Genomic DNA, 24,953 nt, shown 5'->3' with positions numbered 1-24,953 from the left:
CTGGTCTCCCAGGAGCCGCTCAAACCACAAACTCTTAGAAGATTCACTCTTCTTGTACTTATGTCGGCATTGTGCCTTTTGTATTGAATTCCGATGTGATTTCTATGCTTCTTCGTAAATGTGAAGGTCCAAAGGATACAGTAAACCTGCACTGGTGCATCGGAATCTAATACTGGTCTCCCATTAACCGCTCAAACCTAACTCTTAGAAGATTCACTCTTCTCGTAGTTAAGTCGGCATTGTGCTTTTTGTATTCAATTCCGATGCGATATCTATGTTTCATCGTCAATGTAAAGGTCCAAGGGATACAGTAAACCTGCACTGGTGCATCGGAATCTAATACTGGTCTCCCAGGAGACGCTCAAACCACAAACTCTTAGAAGATTCACTCTTCTTGTACTTAAGTCGGCATTGTGCATTTTGTATTCAATTCCGATGGGATTTCTATGCTTCATCGTCAATGTGAAGTTCCAAGGGATACAGTAAACCTGCACTGGTGCATCGGAATCTAATACTGGTCTCTCAGGAGCCGCTCAAACCACAAAATCTTATAAGATTCACTCTTCCTATACTTAAGTCGGCATTGTGCCTTTTGTATTCAATTCCGATGCGATTTCTATGTTTCATCGTCAATGTGAAGGTCCAAGGGATACAGTTAACGTGCACTGGTGCATCGGAATCTAATTCTGGTCTCACAGGAGCCGCTCAAACCACAAACTCTTAGAAGATTCACTCTTCTTGTACTTATGTCGGCATTGTGCGTTTTGTATTCAATTTCTATGCGATTTCTATGTTTCATCGTCAATGTGAGGGTAAAAGGGATACAGTAAACCTGCACTGGTGCATCGGGATCTAATACTGGTCTCCCAGGAGCCGCTCAAACCACAAACTCTTAGAAAATTCACTCTTCCTATACTTAAGTCGGCATTGTGCTTTTCGTATTCAATTCCGATGCGATTTCTATGTTTCATCGTCAATGTGAAGGTCCAAGGGATACAGTAAACCTGCACTGGTGCATCGGAATCTAATACTGGTCTCCCAGGAGCCGCTCAAACCACAAACTCTTAGAAGATTCACTCTTATTATACTTAAGTCGGCATTGTGCATTTTGTACTCAATTCCGATGTGATTTCTATGTTTCATCGTCAATGTGAAGGTCCATGGAATACAGTAAAATTGCACTGGTGCATCGGAATCTAATACTGGTCTCCCAGGAGCCGCTCAAACCACAAACTCTTAGAAGATTCACTCTTCTTGTAATTAAGTCGGCATTGTGCCTTTTTCATTCAATTCCTATGCGATTTCTATGTTTCATCGTCAAAGTGAAGGTCCAAGGGATACAGTAAACCTGCACTGGTGCATCGGAATCTAATACTGGTCTCCCAGGAGCCGCTCAAACCACAATCTCTTAGAAGATTCACTCTTCTTGTACTTAAGTCGGCATTGTGCCTTTTGTATTCAATTCCGATGCGATTTCTATGTTTCATCGTGAATGTGAATGTCCAAGGGATACAGTAAACCTGCACTGGTGCATCGGAATCTAATACTGGTCTCCCAGGAGCCGCTCAAACCACAAACTCTTAGAAGATTCACACTTCTTGTACTTAAGACGGCATTGTGCCTTTCGTATTCAATTCCGATGCGATTTCTATGTTTCATCGTCAATGTGAAGGTCCAAGGGATACAGTAAACCTGCACTGGTGCATCGGAATCTAATACTGATCTCGCAGGAGCCGCTCAAACCACAAACTCTTAGAAGATTCACTCTTCCTATACTTAAGTCGGCATTGCGCCTTTTGTATTCAATTCCGATGCGATTTCTATGTTTCATCGTCAACGTGAAGGTCCAAGGGATACAGTAAACCTGCACTGGTGCATCGGAATCTAATACTGGTCTCCCAGGAGCCGCTCAAACCACAAAGTCTTGGAAGATTCACTCTTCTTGTACTTAAGTCGGCATTGTGCATTTTGTATTCAATTCCGATGCGATTTTTATGCTTCATCGTCAACGTGATGGTCCAAGGCATACAGTAAAATTGCACTGGTGCATCGGAATCTAATACTGGTCTCCCAGGAGCCGCTCAAACCACAAACTCTTAGAAGATTCACTCTTATTGTACTTAAGTCGGCATTGTGCATTTTGTATTCAATTCCGATGCGATTTCTATGTTTCATCGTCAATGTGAAGGTCCAAGGGACACAGTAAAATTGCACTGGTGCATCGGAATCTAATACTGGTCTCCCAGGAGCCGCTCAAACCACAAACTCTTAGAAGATTCACTCATCTTGTAATGAAGTCGGCATTGTGCCTTTTGCATTCAATTCCTATGCGATTTCTATGTTTCATCGTGAATGTGAATGTCCAAGGGATACAGTAAACCTGCACTGGTGCATCGGAATCTAATACTGGTCTCCCAGGAGACGCTCAAACCACAAACTCTTAGAAAATTCACTCGTATTGTACTTAAGTCGGCATTGTACCTTTTGTATTCAATTCCGATGCGATTTCTATGTTTCATCGTCAATGTGAAGGTCCAAGGGATACAGTAAACCTGCACTGGTGCATCGGAATCTAATACTGGTCTCCCAGGAGCCGCTCAAACCACAAACTCTTAGAAGATTCACTCTTCTAGTACTTAAATCGGCATTGTGCATTTTGTATTCAATTCCGATGCGATTTCTATGCTTCATCGTCAATGTGAAGGTCCAAGGGATACAGTAAACCTGCACTGGTGCATCGGAATCTAATACTGGTCTCCCAGGAGCCGCTCAAACCACAAACTCTTAGAAGATTCACACTTCTTGTACTTAAGTCGGCATTGTGCCTTTCGTATTCTATTCCGATGCGACTTCTATGTTTCATCGTCAATGTGAAGGTCCAAGGGATACAGTAAACCTGCACTGGTGCATCGGAATCTAATACTGGTCTCCCAGGAGCCGCTCAAACCACAAACTCTTAGAAGATTCACTCTTCCTATACTTAAGTCGGCATTGCGCCTTTTGTATTCAATTCCGATGCGATTTCTATGTTTCATCGTCACGTGAAGGTCCAAGGGATACAGTAAACCATCACTGGTGCATCGGAATCTAATACTGGTCTCCCAGGAGCCGCTCAAACCACAAACTCTTAGAAGATTCAATCTTCTTGTACTTAAGTCGGCATTGTGCATTTTGTATTCAATTCCGATGCGATTTTTATGCTTCATCGTCAATGTGATGGTCCAAGGGATACAGTAAACCTGCACTGGTGCATCTGAATCTAATACGGGTGTCCCAGGAGCCGCTCAAACCACAAACTCTTAGAAGATTCATTCTTCTTGTACTTAAGTCGGCATTGTGCCTTTTGTATTCAATTCCGATGCGATATCTATGCTTCTTCGTAAATGTGAATGTCCAAGGGATACAGTAAACCTGCACTGGTGCTTCGGAATCTAATACTGGTCTCCCAGGAGCCGCTCAAACCACAAACTCTTAGAAGATTCACACTTCTTGTACTTAAGTCGGCATTGTGCCTTTCGTATTCAATTCCGATGCGATTTCTATGTTTCATCGTCAATTTGAAGGTCCAAGGGATACAGTAAACCTGCACTGGTGCATCTGAATCTAATACTGGTCTCCCAGGAGCCGCTCAAACCACAAACTCTTAGAAGATTCACTCTTCCTATACTTAAGTCGGCATTGCGCCTTTTGTATTCAATTCCGATGAGATTTCTATGTTTCATCGTCAACGTGAAGGTCCAAGGGATACAGTAAACCTGCACTGGTGCATCGGAATCTAATACTGGTCTCCCAGGAGCCGCTCAAACCACAAACTCTTAGAAGATTCACACTTCTTGTACTTAAGTCGGCATTGTGCATTTCGTATTCAATTCCGATGCGATTTCTATGTTTCATCGTCAATGTGAAGGTCCAAGGGATACAGTAAACCTGCACTGGTGCATCGGAATCTAATACTGGTCTCCCAGGAGCCGCTCAAACCACAAACTCTTAGAAGATTCACTCTTATTGTACTTAAGTCGGCATTGTGCATTTTGTATTCAATTCCGATGTAATTTCTATGTTTCATCGTCAATGTGAAGGTCCAAGGGATACAATAAACCTGCACTGTTGCATCAGAATCTAAAACTGGTCTCCCACGAGCCGCTCAAACCACAAACTCTTAGAAGATTCACTCTTCTTGTAATTAAGTCGGCATATGTGCCTTTTGCATTCAATTCCGATGCGATTTCTATGATTCATCGTCAATGTGAAGGTCTAAGGGATACAGTAAACCTGCACTGGTGCATCGGAATCTAATACTGGTCTCCCAGGAGCCGCTCAAACCACAAACTCTTAGAAGATTCACTCTTCTTGTACTTATGTCGGTTTTGTGTATTTTGTATTCAATTCCGATGTGATTTCTATGCTTCTTCGTAAATGTGAAGGTCCAAAGGATACAGTAAACCTGCACTGGTGCATCGGAATCTAATACTGGTCTCCCATTAACCGCTCAAACCTAAACTCTTAGAAGATTCACTCTTCTCGTAGTATTGTCGGCATTGTGCTTTTTGTATTCAATTCCGATGCGATATCTATGTTTCATCGTCAATGTAAAGGTCCAAGGGATACAGTAAACCTGCACTGGTGCATCGGAATCTAATACTGGTCTCCCAGGAGACGCTCAAACCACAAACTCTTAGAAGATTCACTCTTCTTGTACTTAAGTCGGCATTGTGCATTTTGTATTCAATTCCGATGGGATTTCTATGCTTCATCGTCAATGTGAAGTTCCAAGGGATACAGTAAACCTGCACTGCTGCATCGGAATCTAATACTGGTCTCCCAGAAGCCGCTCAAACCACAAACTCTTAGAAGATTCACTCTTCCTATACTTAAGTCGGCATTGCGCCTTTTGTATTCAATTCCGATGCGATTTATATGTTTCATCGTCAACGTGAAGGTCCAAGGGATACAGTAAACCATCACTGGTGCATCGGAATCTAATACTGGTCTCCCAGGAGCCGCTCAAACCACAAACTCTTAGAAGATTCAATCTTCTTGTACTTAAGTCGGCATTGTGCATTTTGTATTCAATTCCGATGCGATTTTTATGCTTCATCGTCAATGTGATGGTCCAAGGGATACAGTAAACCTGCACTGGTGCATCTGAATCTAATACGGGTGTCCCAGGAGCCGCTCAAACCACGAACTCTTAGAAGATTCATTCTTCTTGTACTTAAGTCGGCATTGTGCCTTTTGTATTCAATTCCGATGCGATATATATGCTTCTTCGTAAATGTGAATGTCCAAGGGATACAGGAAACCTGCACTGGTGCTTCGGAATCTAATACAGGTCTCCCAGGAGCCGCTCAAACCACAAACTCTTAGAAGATTCACACTTCTTGTACTTAAGTCGGCATTGTGCCTTTCGTATTCAATTCCGATGCGATTTCTATGTTTCATCGTCAATTTGAAGGTCCAAGGGATACAGTACACCTGCACTGGTGCATCTGAATCTAATACTGGTCTCCCAGGAGCCGCTCAAACCACAAACTCTTAGAAGATTCACTCTTCCTATACTTAAGTCGGCATTGCGCCTTTTGTATTCAATTCCGATGCGATTTCTATGTTTCATCGTCAATGTGAAGGTCCAAGGGATACAGTAAACCTGCACTGGTGCATCGGAATCTAATACTGGTCTCCCAGGAGGCGCTCAAACCACAAACTCTTAGAAGATTCACACTTCTTGTACTTAAGACGGCATTGTGCCTTTCGTATTCAATTCCGATGCGATTTCTATGTTTCATCGTCAATGTGAAGGTCCAAGGGATACAGTAAACCTGCACTGGTGCATCGGAATCTAATACTGATCTCGCAGGAGCCGCTCAAACCACAAACTCTTAGAAGATTCACTCTTCCTATACTTAAGTCGGCATTGCGCCTTTTGTATTCAATTCCGATGCGATTTCTATGTTTCATCGTCAACGTGAAGGTCCAAGGGATACAGTAAACCTGCACTGGTGCATCGGAATCTAATACTGGTCTCCCAGGAGCCGCTCAAACCACAAACTCTTAGAAGATTCACACTTCTTGTACTTAAGTCGGCATTGTGCATTTCGTATTCAATTCCGATGCGATTTCTATGTTTCATCGTCAATGTGAAGGTCCAAGGGATACAGTAAACCTGCACTGGTGCATCGGAATCTAATACTGATCTCCCAGGAGCCGCTCAAACCACAAACTCTTAGAAGATTTATTCTTATTGTACTTAAGTCGGCATTGTGCATTTTGTATTCAATTCCGATGTAATTTCTATGTTTCATCGTCAATGTGAAGGTCCAAGGGATACAATAAACCTGCACTGGTGCATCAGAATCTAATACTGGTCTCCCAGGAGCCGCTCAAACCACAAACTCTTAGAAGATTCACTCTTCTTGTAATTAAGTCGGCATATGTGCCTTTTGCATTCAATTCCGATGCGATTTCTATGTTTCATCGTCAATGTGAAGGTCTAAGGGATACAGTAAACCTGCACTGGTGCATCGGAATCTAATACTGGCCTCCCAGGAGCCGCTCAAACCACAAACTCTTAGAAGATTCACTCTTCTTGTACTTATGTCGGCATTGTGTCTTTTGTATTCAATTCCGATGTGATTTCTATGCTTCTTCGTAAATGTGAAGGTCCAAAGGATACAGTAAACGTGCACTGGTGCATCGGAATCTAATACTGGTCTCCCATTAACCGCTCAAACCTAAACTCTTAGAAGATTCACTCTTCTCGTAGTATTGTCGGCATTGTGCTTTTTGTATTCAATTCCGATGCGATATCTATGTTTCATCGTCAATGTAAAGGTCCAAGGGATACAGTAAACCTGCACTGGTGAATCGGGATCTAATACTGGTCTCCCAGGAGCCGCTCAAACCACAAACTCTTAGAAAATTCACTCTTCCTATACTTAAGTCGGCATTGTGCTTTTCGTATTCAATTCCGATGCGATTTCTATGTTTCATCGTCAATGTGAAGGTCCAAGGGATACAGTAAACCTGCACTGGTGCATCGGAATCTAATACTGGTCTCCCAGGAGCCGCTCAAACCACAAACTCTTAGAAAATTCACTCTTCCTATACTTAAGTCGGCATTGTGCTTTTCGTATTCAATTCCGATGCGATTTCTATGTTTCATCGTCAATGTGAAGGTCCAAGGGATACAGTAAACCTGCACTGGTGCATCGGAATCTAATACTGGTCTCCCAGGAGCCGCTCAAACCACAAACTCTTAGAAGATTCACACTTCTTGTACTTAAGACGGCATTGTGCCTTTCGTATTCAATTCCGATGCGATTTCTATGTTTCATCGTCAATGTGAAGGTCCAAGGGATACAGTAAACCTGCACTGGTGCATCGGAATCTAATACTGATCTCGCAGGAGCCGCTCAAACCACAAACTCTTAGAAGATTCACTCTTCCTATACTTAAGTCGGCATTGCGCCTTTTGTATTCAATTCCGATGTAATTTCTATGTTTCATCGTCAATGTGAAGGTCCAAGGGATACAGTAAACCTGCACTGGTTCATCGGAATCTAATACTGGTCTCCCATTAACCGCTCAAACCTAAACTCTTAGAAGATTCACTCTTCTCGTAGTATTGTCGGCATTGTGCTTTTTGTATTCAATTCCGATGCGATATCTATGTTTCATCGTCAATGTAAAGGTCCAAGGGATACAGTAAACCTGCACTGGTGCATCGGAATCTAATACTGGTCTCCCAGGAGACGCTCAAACCAGAAACTCTTAGAAGATTCACTCTTCTTGTACTTAAGTCGGCATTGCGCCTTTTGTATTCAATTCCGATGCGATTTCTATGCTTCATCGTCAATGTGAAGTTCCAAGGGATACAGTAAACCTGCACTGCTGCATCGGAATCTAATACTGGTCTCTCAGGAGCCGCTCAAACCACAAACTCTTAGAAGATTCACTCTTCCTATACTTAAGTCGGCATTGTGCCTTTTGTATTCAATTCCGATGCGATTTCTATGTTTCATCGTCAATGTGAAGGTCCAAGGGATACAGTTAACGTGCACTGGTGCATCAGAATCTAATTCTGGTCTCCCAGGAGCCGCTCAAACCACAAACTCTTAGAAGATTCACACTTCTTGTACTTAAGACGGCATTGTGCCTTTCGTATTCAATTCCGATGCGATTTCTATGTTTCATCGTCAATGTGAAGGTCCAAGGGATACAGTAAACCTGCACTGGTGCATCGGAATCTAATACTGATCTCGCAGGAGCCGCTCAAACCACAAACTCTTAGAAGATTCACTCTTCCTATACTTAAGTCGGCATTGCGCCTTTTGTATTCAATTCCGATGCGATTTCTATGTTTCATCGTCAACGTGAAGGTCCAAGGGATACAGTAAACCTGCACTGGTGCATCGGAATCTAATACTGGTCTCCCAGGAGCCGCTCAAACCACAAAGTCTTAGAAGATTCACTCTTCTTGTACTTAAGTCGGCATTGTGCATTTTGTATTCAATTCCTATGCGATTTTTATGCTTCATCGTCAACGTGATGGTCCAAGGGATACAGTAAAATTGCACTGGTGCATCGGAATCTAATACTGGTCTCCCAGGAGCCGCTCAAACCACAAACTCTTAGAAGATTCACTCTTATTGTACTTAAGTCGGCATTGTGCATTTTGTATTCAATTCTGATGCGATTTCTATGTTTCATCGTCAATGTGAAGGTCCAAGGGACACAGTAAAATTGCACTGGTGCATCGGAATCTAATACTGGTCTCCCAGGAGCCGCTCAAACCACAAACTCTTAGAAGATTCACTCTTCTTGTAATGAAGTTGGCATTGTGCCTTTTGCATTCAATTCCTATGCGATTTCTATGTTTTATCGTGAATGTGAATGTCCGAGGGATACAGTAAACCTGCACTGGTACATCGGAATCTAATACTGGTCTCCCATTAACCGCTCAAACCACAAACTCTTAGAAGATTCACTCTTCTTGTACTTAAGTCGGCATTGTGCCTTTTGTATTCAATTCCGATGCGATTTCTATGTTTCATCGTCAATGTGGAGGTCCAAGGGATACAGTAAACCTGCACTGGTGCATCGGAATCTAATACTGGTCTCCCAGGAGACGCTCAAACCACAAACTCTTAGAAAATTCACTCCTATTGTACTTAAGTCGGCATTGTACATTTTGTATTCAATTCCGATGCGATTTCTATGTTTCATCGTGAATGTGAAGGTCCAAGTGATACAGTAAACCTGCACTGGTGCATCGGAGTCTAATACTGGTCTCCCAGGAGCCGCTCAAACCACAAACTCTTAGAAGATTCACTCTTCTTGTACTGAAGTCGGCATTGTGCATTTTGTATTCAATTCCGATGCGATTTCTATGCTTCATCGTCAATGTGGTGGTCGAAGGGATACAGTAAACCTGCACTGGTGCATCGGAATCTAATACTGGTCTCCCAGGAGACGCTCAGACCACAAACTCTTAGAAGATTCAGTCTTCTTGTACCTAAGTCGGCATTGTGCCTTTTCTATTCAATTCCGATGCGATTTCTATGTTTCATCGTCAATGTGAAGGTCCAAGTGTTACAGTAAACCTGCACTGGTGCATCGGAATCTAATACTGGTCTCTCAGGAGCAACTCAAACCACAAACTCTTAGAAGATTCACACTTCTTGTACTTAAGTCGGCATTGTGCCTTTCGTATTCAATTCCGATGCGATTTCTATGTTTCATCGTCAATGTGAAGGTCCAAGGGATACAGTAAACCTGCACTGGTGCATCGGAATCTAATACTGGTCTCCCAGGAACCGCTCAAACCACAAACTCTTAGAAGATTTTACTCTTCCTATACTTAAGTCGGCATAGCGCCTTTTGTATTCAATTCCGATGCGATTTCTATGTTTCATCGTCAACGTGAAGGTCCAAGGGATACAGTAAACCTGCACTGGTGCATCGGAATCTAATACTGGTCTCCCAGGAGCCGCTCAAACCACAAACTCTTAGAAGATTCACTCTTCTTGCACTTCAGTCGGCATTGTGCATTTTGTATTCAATTCCGATGCGATTTTTATGCTTCATCGTCAATGTGATGGTCCAAGGGATACAGTAAACCTGCACTGGTGCATCGGAATCTAATACTGGTCTCCCAGGAGACGCTCAAACCACAAACTCTTAGAAGATTCACTCTTCTTGTACTTAAGTCGGCATTGTGCCTTTTGTATTCAATTCCGATGCGATTTCTATGTTTCATCGTCAATGTGAAGGTCCAAGGGATACAGTAAACCTGCACTGGTGCATCGGAATCTAATAGTGGTCTCCCAGGAGCCGCTCAAACCACAAACTCTTAGAAGATTCACACTTCTTGTACTTAAGTCGGCATTGCGCCTTTTGTATTCAATTCCGATGCGATTTCTATGTTTCATCCTCAACGTGAAGTTCCAAGGGATACAGTAAACCTGCACTGGTGCATCGGAATCTAATACTGGTCTCCCAGGAGCCGCTCAAACCACAAACTCTTAGAAGATTCACTCTTCCTATACTTAAGTCGGCATTGCGCCTTTTGTATTCAATTCCGATGCGATTTCTATGTTTCATCGTCAACGTGAAGGTCCAAGGGATACAGTAAACCTGCACTGGTGCATCGGAATCTAATACTGGTCTCCCAGGAGCCGCTCAAACCACAAACTCTTAGAAGATTCACTCTTCTTGTACTTAAGTCGGCATTGTGCATTTTGTATTCAAATCCGATGCGATTTTTATGCTTCATCGTCAACGTGATGGTCTAAGGGATACAGTAAACCTGCACTGGTCCATCGGAATCTAATACTGGTCTCCCAGGAGACGCTCAAACCACAAACTCTTAGAAGATTCACACTTCTTGTACTTAAGTCGGCATTGTGCCTTTCGTATTCAATTCCTATGCGATTTCTATGTTTCATCGTCAATGTGAAGGTCCAAGGGATACAGTAAACCTGCACTAATGCATCGGAATCTAATACTGGTATCCCAGAAGCCGCTCAAACCACAAACTCTTAGAAGATTCACTCTTCCTATACTTAAGTCGGCATTGCGCCTTTTGTATTCTATTCCGATGCGATTTCTATATTTCATCGTCAACGTGAAGGTCCAAGCGATACAGTAAACCTGCACTGGTGCATCGGAATCTAATACTGGTCTCCCAGGAGCCGCTCAAACCACAAACTCTTAGAAGATTCACTCTTCTTGTACTTAAGTCGGCTTTGTGCCTTTTGTATTCAATTCCGATGCGATTTCTATGCTTCATCGTCAATGTGAAGGTCCAAGGGATACAGTAAACCTGCACTGGTGCATCGCAATCTAATTCTGGTCTCCCAGCAGACGCTCAAACGACAAACTCTTAGAAGATTCACTCTTCTTGTACTTAAGTCGGCATTGTGCCTTTTGTATTCCATTGCGATGCGATTATTATGTTTCATCGTCAATGTGAATGTCCAAGGGATACAGTAAACCTGCACTGGTGCATCGGAATCTAATACGGGTGTCCCAGGAGCCGCTCAAACCACAAACTCTTAGAAGATTCACTCTTCTTGTACTTAAGTCGGCATTGTGCCTTTTTAATTCAATTCCGATGCGATATCTATGATTCATCGTCAATGTGAAGGTCCAAGGGATACAGTAAACCTGCACTGGTGCATCGGAATCTAATACGGGTGTCCCAGGAGCCGCTCAAACCGCAAACTCTTAGAAGATTCACTCTTCTTGTACTTAAGTCGGCATTGTGCCTTTTGTATTCAATTCCGATGCGATATCTATGTTTCATCGTCAATGTGAAGGTCCAAGGGATACAGTAAACCTGCACTGGTGCATCGGAATCTAATACTGGTCTCCCAGGAGCCGCTCAAACCACAAACTCTTAGAAGATTCAGTCTTCTTGTACTTAAGTCGGCATTGTGCATTTTGTATTAAATTCCGATGCGATTTTTATGCTTCATCGTCAATGTGATGGTCCAAGGGATACAGTAAACCTGCACTGGTGCATCGGAATCTAATACTGGTCTCCCAGGAGCCGCTCAAACCACAATCTCTTAGAAGATTCACTCTTCTTGTACCTAAGTCGGCATTGTGCCTTTTGTATTCAATTCCGATGCGATTTCTATGTTTCATCGTGAATGTGAATGTCCAAGGGATACAGTAAACCTGCACTGGTACATCGGAATCTAATACTGGTCTCCCATTAACCGCTCAAACCACAAACTCTTAGAAGATTCACTCTTCTTGTTCTTAAGTCGGCATTGTGCATTTTGTATTTAATTCCGATGCGATTTCTATGTTTCATCGTCAATGTGGAGGTCCAAGGGATACAGTAAACCTGCACTGGTGCATCGGAATCTAATACTGGTCTCCCAGGAGCCGCTCAAACCACAAACTCTTTGAAGATTCACTCTTCTTGTACTTAAGTCGGCATTGTGCCTTTCGTATTCAATTCCGATGCGATTTCCATGTTTCATCGTCAATGTGAAGATCCAAGGGATACAGTAAACCTGCACTGGTGCATTGGAATCTAAAACTGGTCTCCCAGGAGCCGCTCAAACCACAAACTCTTAGAAGATTCACTCTTATTGTACTTAAGTCGGCATTGTGCATTTTGTATTCAATTCGGATGCGATTTCTATGTTTCATCGTCAATGTGAAGGTCCAAGGGATACAGTAAAATTGCACTGGTGCATCGGAATCTAATACTGGTCTCCCAGGAGCCGCTCAAACCACAAACTCTTAGAAGATTCACTCTTCCTGTAATTAAGTCGGCATTGTGCCTTTTGCATTCAATTCCTATGCGATTTCTATTTCTCATCGTCAATGTGAAGGTCCAAGGGATACAGTAAACCTGAACTGGTGCATCGGAATCTAATACTGGTCTCCCAGGAGCCGCTCAAACCACAATCTCTTAGAAGATTCACTCTTCTTGTACTTAAGTCGGCATTGTGCATTTTGTATTCAATTCCGATGCGATTTCTATGTTTCATCGTCAATGTGAAGGTCCAAGGGATACAGTAAAATTGCACTGGTGCATCGGAATCTAATACTGGTCTCCCAGGAGCCGCTCAAACCACAAACTCTTAGAAGATTCACTCTTCTTGTACTTAAGTCGGCATTGTGAATTTTGTATTCAATTCCGATGCGATTTCTATGTTTCATCGTGAATGTGAATGTCCAAGGGATACAGTAAACCTGCACTGGTACATCGGAATCTAATACTGGTCTCCCATTAACCGCTCAAACCACAAACTCTTAGAAGATTCACTCTTCTTGTTCCTACGTCGGCATTGTGCCTTTTGTATTCAATTCCGATGCGATTTCTATGTTTCATCGTCAATGTGGAGGTCCAAGGGATACAGTAAACCTGCACTGGTGCATCGGAATCTAATACTGGTCTCCCAGGAGCCGCTCAAACCACAAACTCTTAGAAGATTCACTCTTCTTGTAATTAAGTCGGCATTGTGCCTTTTGTATTCTATTCCGATGCGATTTCTTTGCTTCATCGTCAATGTGAAGGTCCAAGGGATACAGTAAACCTGCACTGGTGCATCGGAATCTAATACTGGTCTCCCAGGAGACGCTCAAACCACAAACTCTTAGAAAATTCACTCCTATTGTACTTAAGTCGGCATTGTACCTTTTGTATTCAATTCCGATGCGATTTCTATGTTTCATCGTCAATGTGAAGGTCCAAGGGATACAGTAAACCTGCACTGGTGCATCGAAATCAAATACTGGTCTCCCAGGAGCCGCTCAAACCACAAACTCTTAGAAGATTCACTCTTCTTGTACTTAGGTCGGCATTGTGCATTTTGTATTCAATTCCGATGCGATTTCTATGCTTCATCGTCAATGTGATGGTCGAAGGGATACAGTAAACCTGCACTGGTGCATCGGAATCTAATACTGGTCTCCCAGGAGACGCTCAAACCACAAACTCTTAGAAGATTCACTCTTCTTGTACTTAAGTCGGCATTGTGCCTTTTGTATTCAATTCCGATGCGATTTCTATGTTTCATCGTCAATGTGAAGGTCCAAGTGTTACAGTAAACCTGCACTGGTGCATCGGAATCTAATACTGGTCTCCCAGGAGTCGCTCAAACCACAAACTCTTAGAAGATTCACTCTTCCTATACTTAAGTCGGCATTGCGCCTTTTGTATTCAATTCCGATGCGATTTCTATGTTTCATCGTCAACGTGAAGGTCCAAGGGATACAGTAAACCTGCACTGGTGCATCGGAATCTAATACTGGTCTCCCAGGAGCCGCTCAAACCACAAACTCTTAGAAGATTCACTCTTCTTGTACTTCAGTCGGCATTGTGCATTTTGTATTCAATTCCGATGCGATTTTTATGCTTCATCGTCAATGTGATGGTCCAAGGGATACAGTAAACCTGCACTGGTGCATCGGAATCTAATACTGGTCTCCCAGGAGACGCTCAAACCACAAACTCTTAGAAGATTCACTCTTCTTGTACTTAAGTCGGCATTGTGACTTTTGTATTCAATTCCGATGCGATTTGTATGTTTCATCGTCAATGTGAAGGTCCAAGGGATACAGTAAACCAGCACTGGTGCATCGGAATCTAATACTGGTCTCCCAGGAGCCGCTCAAACCACAAACTCTTAGAAGATTCACACTTCTTGTACTTAAGTCGGCATTGCGCCTTTTGTATTCAATTCCGATGCGATTTCTATGTTTCATCGTCAACGTGAAGGTCCAAGGGATACAGTAAACCTGCACTGGTGCATCGGAATCTAATACTGGTCTCCCAGGAGCCGCTCAAACCACAAACTCTTAGAAGATTCACTCTTCCTATACTTAAGTCGGCATTGCGCCTTTTGTATTCAATTCCGATGCGATTTCTATGTTTCATCGTCAACGTGAAGGTCCAAGGGATACAGTAAACCTGCACTGGTGCATCGGAATCTAATACCGGTCTCCCAGGAGCCGCTCAAACCACAAACTCTTAGAAGATTCACTCTTCTTGTACTTAAGTCGGCATTGTGCATTTTGTATTCAAATCCGATGCGATTTTTATGCTTCATCGTCAATGTGATGGTCTAAGGGATACAGTAAACCTGCACTGGTGCATCGGAATCTAATACTGGTCTCCCAGGAGACGCTCAAACCACAAACTCTTAGAAGATTCACTCTTCTTGTACTTAAGTCGGCATTGTGCCTTTTGTATTCAATTCCGATGCGATTTCTATGTTTCATCGTCAATGTGAAGGTCCAAGGGACACAGTAAACCTGCACTGGTTCATCGGAATCTAATACTGGTCTCCCAGGAGCCGCTCAAACCACAAACTCTTAGAAGATTCACACTTCTTGTACTTAAGTCGGCATTGTGCCTTTCGTATTCAATTCCTATGCGATTTCTATGTTTCATCGTCAATGTGAAGGTCCAAGGGATACAGTAAACCTGCACTAATGCATCGGAATCTAATACTGGTCTCCCAGGAGCCGCTCAAACCAAAAACTCTTAGAAGATTCACTCTTCCTATACTTAAGTCGGCATTGCGCATTTTGTATTCTATTCCGATGCGATTTCTATGTTTCATCGTCAATGTGAAGGTCCAAGGGACACAGTAAACCTGCACTGGTGCATCGGAATCTAATACGGGTGTCCCAGGAGCCGCTCAAACCACAAACTCTTAGAAGATTCACTCTTCTTGTACCTAAGTCGGCATTGTGCCTTTTGTATTCGATTCCGATGCGATATCTATGTTTCATCGTCAATGTGAAGGTCCAAGGGATACAGTAAACCTGCACTGGTGCATCGGAATCTAATTCTGGTCTCCCAGGAGCCGCTCAAACCACAAACTCTTAGAAGATTCACACTTCTTGTACTTAAGTCGGCATTGTGCCTTTCGTATTCAATTCCGATGCGATTTCTATGTTTCATCGTCAATGTGAAGGTCCAAGGGATACAGTAAACCTGCACTGGTGCATTGGAATCTAATACTGGTCTCCCAGGAGCCGCTCAAACCACAAACTCTTAGAAGATTCACTCTTCCTGTAATGAAGTCGGCATTGTGCCTTTTGCATTCAATTCCTATGCGATTTCTATGTTTCATCGTCAATGTGAAGGTCCAAGGGATACAGTAAACCTGAACTGGTGCATCGGAATCTAATACTGGTCTCCCAGGAGCCGCTCAAACCACAATCTCTTAGAAGATTCACTCTTCTTGTACTTAAGTCGGTATTGTGCGTTTTGTATTCAATTCCGATGCGATTTCTATGTTTCATCGTGAATGTGAGTGTCCAAGGGATACAGTAAACCTGCACTGGTACATCGGAATCTAATACTGGTCTCCCATTAACCGCTCAAACCACAAACTCCTAGAAGATTCACTCTTCTTGTACTTAAGTCGGCATTGTGCATTTTGTATTCAATTCCGATGCGATTTCTATGTTTCATCGTCAATGTGAAGGTCCAAGGGATACAGTAAACCTGCACTGGTGCATCGGAATCTAATACTGGTCTCCCAGGAGACGCTCAAACCACAAACTCTTAGAAGATTCACTCTTCTTGTAATTAAGTCGGCATTGTGCATTTTGTATTCAATTCCGATGCGATTTCTATGCTTCATCGTCAATGTGAAAGTCCAAGGGATACAGTAAACCTGCACTGGTGCATCGGAATCTAATACTGGTCTCCCAGGAGCCGCTCAAACCACAAACTCTTAGAAGATTCACACTTCTTGTACTTAAGTCGGCATTGTGCCTTTCGTATTCAATTCCGATGCGATTTCTATGTTTCATCGTCAATGTGAAGGTCCAAGGGATACAGTAAACCTGCACTGGTGCATCGGAATCTAATACTGGTCTCCCAGGAGCCGCTCAAACCACAAACTCTTAGAAGATTCACTCTTCCTATACTTAAGTCGGCATTGCGCCTTTTGTATTCAATTCCGATGCGATTTCTATGTTTCATCGTCAACGTGAAGGTCCAAGGGATACAGTAAACCTGCACTGGTGCATCGGAATCTAATACTGGTCTCCCAGGAGCCGCTCAAACCACAAACTCTTAGAAGATTCACTCTTCTTGTACTTAAGTCGGCATTGTGCATTTTGTATTCAATTCCGATGCGATTTTTATGCTTCATCGTCAATGTGATGGTCCAAGGGATACAGTAAACCTGCACTGGTGCATCGGAATCTAATACTGGTCTCCCAGGAGCCGCTCAAACCACAAACTCTTAGAAGATTCACTCTTCTTGTACTTAAGTCGGCATTGTGCCTTTTGTATTCAATTCCGATGCGATTTCTATGCTTCATCGTCAATGTGAAGGTCCAAGGGATACAGTAAACCTGCACTGGTGCATCGGAATCTAATACTGGTCTCCCAGGAGCCGCTCAAACCACAAACTCTTAGAAGATTCACACTTCTTGTACTTAAGTCGGCATTGTGCCTTTCGTATTCAATTCCGATGCGATTTCTATGTTTCATCGTCAATGTGAAGGTCCAAGGGATACAGTAAACCTGCACTGGTGTATTGGAATCTAATACTGGTCTCCCAGGAGCCGCTCAAACCACAAACTCTTAGAAGATTCACTCTTATTGTACTTAAGTCGGCATTGTGCATTTTGTATTCAATTCGGATGCGATTTCTATGTTTCATCGTCAATGTGAAGGTCCAAGGGATACAGTAAAATTGCACTGGTGCATCGGAATCTAATACTGGTCTCCCAGGAGCCGCTCAAACCACAAACTCTTAGAAGATTCACTCTTCCTGTAATGAAGTCGGCATTGTGCCTTTTGCATTCAATTCCTATGCGATTTCTATGTTTCATCGTCAATGTGAAGGTCCAAGGGATACAGTAAACCTGAACTGGTGCATCGGAATCTAATACTGGTCTCCCAGGACCGCACAAACCACAATCTCTTAGCAGATTCACTCTTCTTGTACTTAAGTCGGCATTGTGCCTTTTGTATTCAATTCCGATGCGATTTCTATGTTTCATCGTGAATGTGAGTGTCCAAGGGATACAGTAAACCTGCACTGGTACATCGGAATCTAATACTGGTCTCCCATTAACCGCTCAAACCACAAACTCCTAGAAGATTCACTCTTCTTGTACTTAAGTCGGCATTGTGCCTTTTGTATTCAATTCCGATGCGATTTCTATGTTTCATCGTCAATGTGAAGGTCCAAGGGATACAGTAAACCTGCACTGGTGCATCGGAATCTAATACTGGTCTCCCAGGAGACGCTCAAACCACAAACTCTTAGAAGATTCACTCTTCTTGTAATTAAGTCGGCATTGTGCCTTTTGTAATCAATTCCGATGCGATTTCTTTGCTTCATCGTCAATGTGAAGGTCCAAGGGATACAGTAAACCTGCACTGGTGCATCTGAATCTAATACTGGTCTCCCAGGAGACGCTCAAACCACAAACTCTTAGAAAATTCACTCTTATTGTACTTAAGTGGGCATTGTGCCTTTTGTATTCAATTCCGATGCGATTTCTATGTTTCATCGTCAATGTGAAGGTCCAAGGGATACAGTAAACCTGCACTGGTGCATCGGAATCTAATACTGGTCTCCCAGGAGACGCTCAAACCACAAACTCTTAGAAGATTCACTCTTCTTGTACTTAAGTCGGCATTTTGCCTTTTGTATTCAATTCCGATGCGATTTCTATGTTTCATCGTCAATGTGAAGGTCCAAGTGTTACAGTAAACCTGCACTGGGGCATCGGAATCTAATACTGGTCTCCCAGGAGTCGCTCAAACCACAAACTCTTAGAAGATTCACACTTCTTGTACTTAAGTCGGCATTGTGCATTTTGTATTCAATTCCGATGCGATTTTTATGCTTCATCGTCAATGTGAAGGTCCAAGGGATACAGTAAACCTGCACTGGTGCATCGGAATCTAATACTGGTCTCCCAGGAGCCGCTCAAACCACAAACTCTTAGAAGATTCACTCTTCCTATACTTAAGTCGGCATTGCGCTTTTGTATTCAATTCCGATGCGATTTCTATGTTTCATCGTCAACGTGAAGGTCCAAGGGATACAGTAAACCTGCACTGGTGCATCGGAATCTAATACTGGTCTCCCAGGAGCCGCTCAAACCACAAACTCTTAGAAGATTCACTCTTCTTGTACTTCAGTCGGCATTGTGCATTTTGTATTCAATTCCGATGCGATTTTTATGCTTCATCGTCAATGTGATGGTCCAAGGGATACAGTAAACCTGCACTGGCGCATCGGAATCTAATACTGGTCTCCCAGGAGACGCTCAAACCACAAACTCTTAGAAGATTCACTCTTCTTGTACTTAAGTCGGCATTGTGCCTTTTGTATTCAATTCCGATGCGATTTCTATGTTTCATCGTCAATTTGAAGGTCCAAGGGATACAGTAAACCTGCACTGGTGCATCGGAATCTAATACTGGTCTCCCAGGAGCCGCTCAAACCACAAACTCTTAGAAGATTCACACTTCTTGTACTTAAGTCGGCATTGCGCCTTTTGTATTCAATTCCGATGCGATTTCTATGTTTCATCGTCAACGTGAAGGTCCAAGGGATACAGTAAACCTGCACTGGTGCATTGGAATCTAATACTGGTATCCCAGGAGCCGCTCATACCACAAACTCTTAGAAGATTCACTCTTATTGTACTTAAGTCGGCATTGTGCATTTTGTATTCAATTCGGATGCGATTTCTATGTTTCATCGTCAATGTGAAGGTCAAAGGGATACAGTAAAATTGCACTGGTGCATCGGAATCTAATACTGGTCTCCCAGGAGCCGCTCTAACCACAAACTCTTAGAAGATTCACTCTTCCTGTAATGAAGTCGGCATTGTGCCTTTTGCATTCAATTCCTATGCGATTTCTATGTTTCATCGTCAATGTGAAGGTCCAAGGGATACAGTAAACCTGAACTGGTGCATCGGAATCTAATACTGGTCTCCCAGGAGCCGCTCAAACCACAATCTCTTAGAAGATTCACTCTTCTTGTACTTAAGTCGGCATTGTGCCTTTTTTATTCAATTCCGATGCGATCTCTATGTTTCATCGTGAATGTGAGTGTCCAAGGGATACAGTAAACCTGCACTGGTACATCGGAATCTAATACTGGTCTCCCATTAACCGCTCAAACCACAAACTCCTAGAAGATTCACTCTTCTTGTACTTAAGTCGGCATTGTGCCTTTAGTATTCAATTCCGATGCGATTTCTATGTTTCATCGTCAATGTGAAGGTCCAAGGGATACAGTAAACCTGCACTGGTGCATCGGAACCTAATACTGGTCTCCCAGGAGACGCTCAAACCACAAACTCTTAGAAGATTCACTCTTCTTGTAATTAAGTCGGCATTGTGCCTTTTGTATTCAATTCCGATGCGATTTCTTTGCTTCATCGTCAATGTGAATGTCCAAGGGATACAGGAAAACCTGCACTGGTGTATCGGAATCTAATACTGGTCTCCCAGGAGCCGCTCAAACCACAAACTCTTAGAAAATTCACTCTTATTGTACTTAAGTCGGCATTGTGCCTTTTGTATTCAATTCCGAGGCGATTTCTATGCTTCATCGTCAATGTGAAAGTCCAAGGGATACAGTAAACCTGCACTGGTGCATCGGAATCTAATACTGGTCTCCCAGAAGCCGCTCAAACCACAAACTCTTAGAAGATTCACACTTCTTGTACTTAAGTCGGCATTGTGCCCTTCGTATTCAATTCCGATGCGATTTCTATGTTTCATCGTCAATGTGAAGGTCCAAGGGATACAGTAAACCTGCACTGGTGCATCGGAATCTAATACTGGTCTCCCAGGAGCCGCTCAAACCACAAACTCTTAGAAGATTCACTCTTCCTATACTTAAGTCGGCATTGCGCCTTTTGTATTCAATTCCGATTGCGATTTCTATGTTTCATCGTCAACGTGAAGGTCCAAGGGATACAGTAAACCTGCACTGGTGCATCGGAATGTAATACTGGTCTCCCAGGAGCCGCTCAAAAAACAAACTCTTAGAAGATTCACTCTTCTTGTACTTAAGTCGGCATTGTGCATTTTGTATTCAATTCCGATGCGATTTTTATGCTTCATCGTCAATGTGATGGTCCAAGGGATACAGTAAACCTGCACTGGTGCATCGGAATCTAATACTGGTCTCCCAGGAGCCGCTCAAACCACAATCTCTTAGAAGATTCACTCTTCTTGTACTTAAGTCGGCATTGTGCCTTTTGTATTCAATTCCGATGCGATTTCAATGCTTCATCGTCAATGTGAAGGTCCAAGGGATACAGTAAACCTGCACTGGTGCATCGGAATCTAATACTGGTCTCCCAGGAGCCGCTCAAACCACAAACTCTTAGAAGATTCACACTTCTTGTACTTAAGTCGGCATTGTGCCTTTCGTATTCAATTCCGATGCGATTTCTATGTTTCATCGTCAATGTGAAGGTCCAAGGGATACAGTAAACCTGCACTGGTGCATTGGAATCTAATACTGGTCTCCCAGGAGCCGCTCAAACCACAAACTCTTAGAAGATTCACTCTTATTGTACTTAAGTCAGCATTGAGCATTTTGTAATCAATTCGGATGCGATTTCTATGTTTCATCGTCAATGTGAAGGTCCAAGGGATACAGTAAAATTGCACTGGTGCATCGGAATCTAATACTGGTCTCCCAGGAGCCGCTCAAACCACAAACTCTTAGAAGATTCACTCTTCCTGTAATGAAGTCGGCATTGTGCCTTTTGCATTCAATTCCTATGCGATTTCTATGTTTCATCGTCAATGTGTAGGTCCAAGGGATAAGGTAAACCTGAACTGGTGCATCGGAATCTAATACTGGTCTCCCAGGAGCCGCTCAAACCACAATCTCTTAGAAGATTCACTCTTCTTGTACTTAAGTCGGCATTGTGCCTTTTGTATTCAATTCCGTTGCGATTTCTATGTTTCATCGTGAATGTGAGTGTCCAAGGGATACAGTAAACCTGCACTGGTACTTCGGAATCTAATACTGGTCTCCCATTAACCGCTCAAACCACAAACTCCTAGAAGATTCACTCTTCTTGTACTTAAGTCGGCATTGTGCCTTTCGTATTCAATTCCGATGCGATTTCTATGTTTCATCGTCAATGTGAAGGTCCAAGGGATACAGTAAACCTGCACTGGTGCATCGGAATCTAATACTGGTCTCCCAGGAGCCGCTCAAACCACAAACTCTTAGAGGATTCACTCTTCCTATACTTAAGTCGGCATTGCGCCTTTTGTATTCAATTCCGATGCGATTTCTATGTTTCATCGTCAACGTGAAGGTCCAAGGGATACAGTAAACCTGCACTGGTGCATCGGAATCTAATACTGGTCTCCCAGGAGCCGCTCAAACCACACACTCTTAGAAGATTCACTCTTCTTGTACTTAAGTCGGCATTGTGCATTTTGTATTCAATTCCGATGCGATTTTTATGCTTCATCGTCAATGTGATGGTCCAAGGGATACAGTAAACCTGCTCTGGTGCATCGGAATCTAATACTGGTCTCCCAGGAGCCGCTCAAACCACAAACTCTTAGAAGATTCACTCTTCTTGTACTTAAGTCGGCATTGTGCCTTTTGTATTCAATTCCGATGCGATTTCTATGCTTCATCGTCAATGTGAAGGTCCAAGGGATACAGTAAACCTGCACTGGTGCATCTGAATCTAATACGGGTGTCCCAGGAGCCGCTCAAACCACAAACTCTTAGAAGATTCACTCTTCTTGTACTTAAGTCGGCATTGTGCCTTTTGTATTCAATTCCGATGCGATTTCTATGTTTCATCGTCAATGTGAATGTCCAAGGGACACAGTAAACCTGCACTGGTGCATCGGAATCTAATACTGGTCTCCCAGGAGCCGCTCAACCCACAAACTCTTAGAAGATTCACACTTCTTGTACTTAAGTCGGCATTGTGCTTTTCGTATTCAATTCCTATGCGATTTCTATGTTTCATCTTCAATGTGAAGGTCCAAGGGATACAGTAAACCTTCACTGGTGCATCGGAATCTAATACGGGTGTCCCAGGAGCCGCTCAAACCACAAACTCTTAGAAGATTCACTCTTCTTGTACCTAAGTCGGCATTGTGCCTTTTGTATTCAATTCCGATGCGATATCTATGTTTCATCGTCAATGTGAAGGTCCAAGGGATACAGTAAACCTGCACTGGTGCATCGGAATCTAATACTGGTCTCCCAGGAGCCGCTCAAACCACAAACTCTTAGAAGATTCACACTTCTTGTACTTAAGTCGGCATTGTGCCTTTCGTATTCAATTCCGATGCGATTTCTATGTTTCATCGTCAATGTGAAGGTCCAAGGGATACAGTAAACCTGCACTGGTGCATTGGAATCTAATACTGGTCTCCCAGGAGCCGCTCAAACCACTAACTCTTAGAAGATTCACTCTTATTGTACTTATGTCGGCATTGTGCATTTTGTATTCAATTCGGATGCGATTTCTATGTTTCATCGTCAATGTGAAGGTCCAAGGGATACAGTAAAATTGCACTGGTGCATCGGAATCTAATACTGGTCTCCCAGGAGACGCTCAAACCACAAACTCTTAGAAGATTCACTCTTCCTGTAATGAAGTCGGCATTGTGCCTTTTGCATTCAATTCCTATGCGATTTCTATGTTTCATCGTCAATGCGAAGGTCCAAGGGATACAGTAAACCTGAACTGGTGCATCGGAACCTAATACTGGTCTCCCAGGAGCCGCTCAAACCACAATCTCTTAGAAGATTCACTCTTCTTGTACTTAAGTCGGCATTGTGCCTTTTGTATTCAATTCCGATGCGATTTCTATGGTTCATCGTGAATGTGAGTGTCCAAGGGATACAGTAAACCTGCACTGGTACATCGGAATCTAATACTGATCTCCCATTAACCGCTCAAACCACAAACTCCTAGAAGATTCACTCTTCTTGTACTTAAGTCGGCATTGTGCATTTTGTATTCAATTCCGATGCGATTTCTATGCTTCATCGTCAATGTGAAAGTCCAAGGGATACAGTAAACCTGCACTGGTGCATCGGAATCTAATACTGGTCTCCCAGGAGCCGCTCAAACCACAAACTCTTAGAAGATTCACACTTCTTGTACTTAAGTCGGCATTGTGCCTTTCGTATTCAATTCCGATGCGATTTCTATGTTTCATCGTCAATGTGAAGGTCCAAGGGATACAGTAAACCTGCACTGGTGCATCGGAATCTAATACTGGTCTCCCAGGAGCCGCTCAAACCACAAACTCTTAGAAGATTCACTCTTCCTATACTTAAGTCGGCGTTGCGCCTTTTGTATTCAATTCCGATGCGATTTCTATGTTTCATCGTCAACGTGAAGGTCCAAGGGATACAGTAAACCTGCACTGGTGCATCGGAATCTAATACTGGTCCCCCAGGAGCCGCTCAAACCACAAACTCTTAGAAGATTCACTCTTCTTGTACTTAAGTCAGCATAGTGCATTTTGTATTCAATTCCGATGCGATTTTCATGCTTCATCGTCAATGTGATGGTCCAAGGGATACAGTAAACCTGCACTGGTGCATCGGAATCTAATACTGGTCTCCCAGGAGCCGCTCAAACCACAAACTCTTAGAAGATTCACTCTTCTTGTACTTAAGTCGGCATTGTGCCTTTTGTATTCAATTCCGATGCGATTTCTATGCTTCATCGTCAATGTGAAGGTCCAAGGGATACAGTAAACCTGCACTGGTGCATCGGAATCTAATACTGGTCTCCCAGCAGACGCTCAAACCACAAACTCTTAGAAGATTCACTCTTCTTGTACGTAAGTCGGCATTGTGCCTTTTGTATTCCATTCCGATGCGATTTTTATGTTTCATCGTCAATGTGAAGGTCCAAGGGATACAGCAAACCTGCACTGGTGCTTCTGAATCTAATACGGGTGTCCCAGGAGC

This window comes from Schistocerca nitens, chromosome 3, assembly GCF_023898315.1.
Source record: "Schistocerca nitens isolate TAMUIC-IGC-003100 chromosome 3, iqSchNite1.1, whole genome shotgun sequence".
Lineage (NCBI taxonomy): Eukaryota > Metazoa > Arthropoda > Insecta > Orthoptera > Acrididae > Schistocerca > Schistocerca nitens.
This window is presented reverse-complemented; position numbering follows the sequence as displayed.